The following is a 2,662-nucleotide window of genomic DNA, read 5'->3' as shown; positions in this document are numbered from 1 at the left end:
TCCATCTCTACAAAAAATAAAAAATTAGCCGGGTGTGGTGGTGTGGGCCTGTAGTCCCAGCTACTCAGGAGGCTGAGGTGGGAGGATCGCTTGACCCTGGGAGGTCGAGGCTGCAGTGAGCCATGATCATACATCTGCACTCAGCCTGGGTGACGGAGTGAGACCCTGTTTTGCAAAAAAAAAGAGGATACAATTCCAGGAAGCCATGGAATGGTAGACGCGGAAGCACCTACAGTAATACACTCCATATGGATTTCTCAAACACGTATGTAAAAACATAAATGAGGCACTGATCCTGGCTGGGGCGGGCTGAGTGGCCCTTAAGCGGGCCGTGCCATGCGACCTCGGGCACTGCCAACCATGGGCGAGCTCTGGGTGTGCGGGCGGCCTGGCACGGCGCTCCGCTGTGTCAGCGTGTTATGATGCCGTCCCGTACCAACCTGGCTACTGGAATCCCCAGTAGTAAAGTGAAATATTCAAGGCTCTCCAGCACAGATGGTGGCTACATTGACCTTCAGTTTAAGAAAACTCCTCCTAAGATCCCTTATAAGGCCATCGCACTTGCCACTGTGCTGTTTTTGATTGGCGCCTTTCTCATTATTATAGGCTCCCTCCTGCTGTCAGGCTACATCAGCAAAGAGGGGGCAGACCGGGCCGTTCCAGTCCTGATCATTGGCATTCTGGTGTTCCTACCAGGATTTTACCACCTGCGCATCGCTTACTACGCGTCCAAAGGCTACCATGGTTACTCCTATGATGACATTCCAGACTTTGATGACTAGCACCCACCTAATAGCTGAGGAGAAGAGTCACGGTGGAACTGTCCCAGCTTTAAGATACCTAGCAGAAACTATAGCTAAGGACTAAGGAATTCTTCTGCTTGCAGATGTTTAAGAAAATAATGGCCAGATTTTATGGGTCCTTCCCAAAGATGTTAACTGAACCTACAGTAGCTAATTAGGACATGCTCTGTTTTTCATCCCTTGGCACTGGCAAGAGCTCCTGACAAGTTTTTCCACAGGAATATGTATCATGGAAGAATAGAGGTTATTCTGTAATGGAAAAGTGTTGCCTGCCACCACCCTCTGTAGAGCTGAACATTTCTTTTAAATAGTCTTCATTGCCAATTTCTTCTTATAACAAATGGAAGAATGTAGTATGGCTAATTTCTTATTACTAAGTAATTTATTTTAAAAATATCTGAGTATATTATCCTCTACACTTATCCCTACCTTCATGTTCCAGTGGAAGGCCTTAGTAAAATCAAAGATCAGTGAGTTCAAAAAAAAAAAAAAAACAACATAAATGAAGTTCTCAAAAAAATGAGATGTTCTATCTTAAATCTTTGCAGGATATAAGGGTCACTCAGGTCTTTTAGCTCTATTTGAACACAAAATATTTAATATTTTGCATGTAGAGAATAAGAGGTAGGCAGCATGAAAAGGGAGAAGAAAAAGATTTGTAATCAATGCTGTGTAGGCAGAAAGCAAAATGACAAATATGAGCCTACTCAGCAGATGGATATTAGAGAGACTGAAAGATAGACAAGGGGCAAATAAATAGAGAGACAGAGCAGAAAGAGGAGAAATGAATCTGTGAAAGCTGAGACCATTCCCAGGCCCCATAGCTGGGTGACAACCTCTGAGATGATCCAAGGAGTCTGGCTCTGGTTAGAAGAATTTATTCACTCAACAAATTGTTTTGTTGTGCATTCTGTGGGTCAGGGCTTTTCTAGACATTAGAAGTGCAAAACTGAACAACTCCAAACCTCTACCTTCATGGAATTTATATTCTAGAGGGAGGAGACATAATAAACAAGTAAAGCTAAAAGTATGACATGTCAGGTGGGTGATAAAACTTTAGATAAAACTAATGCTGAGTGAGGGCGACAGGAAGTTCAGAGGAGAGGAATGAGGGAGAGAGGTGGGAGCCATGTGTTATTCTCTGTAGCTGGTTCCATTGCCAGCCTCCCTGGGAAGGAACCATTTGAGCCATGGCCTTAAAAGACCCATGTGAACTAGCATGCAAAAAAATGCAATAGGAATCACCACAAAAGATGCTGTTGATTGTCCAGCCAACATCCAGTTTTTCCTTCTCTCTCACAGATCCCTTCTCCCTTTGCCAAGATGCAGCCATGTGATGAGGAGAAAGCTGGGCTCAATATCTAATCCCAGAGGTGGATCCTGTTAGATCACAATTAGTCTAAGTCAATTATGGCTATGCAACTCCACTTACCAGTGAGTGTGTCAGGAAGCCAGGCTTAAGCCAATCAACACAGGGAATCCCCCGATCACTGTCACCGGTCCAGGAGCAGGCACATACCCTAAACTAGCCTAAGCAGATTGAAAGAAAGGGTTTGGCCGGGCGCAGTGGCTCAAGCCTGTAATCCCAGCACTTTGGGAGGCCGAGATGGGCGGATCACGAGGTCAGGAGATCGAGACCATCCTGGCTAACACAGTGAAACCCCGTCTCTACTAAAAAAAATACAAAAATCTAGCCGGGTGAGGTGGCGGGCGCCTGTAGTCCCAGCTACTCAGGAGGCTGAGGCAGGAGAATGACGGGAACCCGGGAGGCGGAGCTTGCAGTGAGCTGAGATCCGGCCACTGCACTCCAGTCTGGGTGATAGAGCGAGACTCCGTCTCAACAAAAAAAAAAAAAAGAA

The 2,662-nt window shown here is 45.6% G+C and overlaps 1 pseudogene across 1 annotated transcript; it reads left to right on the top strand.

Moving 5' to 3' along the window:
* The first annotated feature begins 292 nt into the window (after positions 1-292).
* On the top strand, positions 293-1,276 carry LOC111555094 (annotated as a pseudogene). The gene has a single exon (XR_002735408.1). The product of XR_002735408.1 is annotated as a transmembrane protein 230 pseudogene (transcript).
* Positions 1,277-2,662: the final 1,386 nt, after the last annotated feature.

The sequence above is a fragment of the Piliocolobus tephrosceles genome, chromosome 13, assembly GCF_002776525.5.
Source record: "Piliocolobus tephrosceles isolate RC106 chromosome 13, ASM277652v3, whole genome shotgun sequence".
Lineage (NCBI taxonomy): Eukaryota > Metazoa > Chordata > Mammalia > Primates > Cercopithecidae > Piliocolobus > Piliocolobus tephrosceles.
The sequence above is the reverse complement of the archived record's forward strand: the minus strand, read 5'-3'. Positions and strand labels throughout refer to the sequence as shown.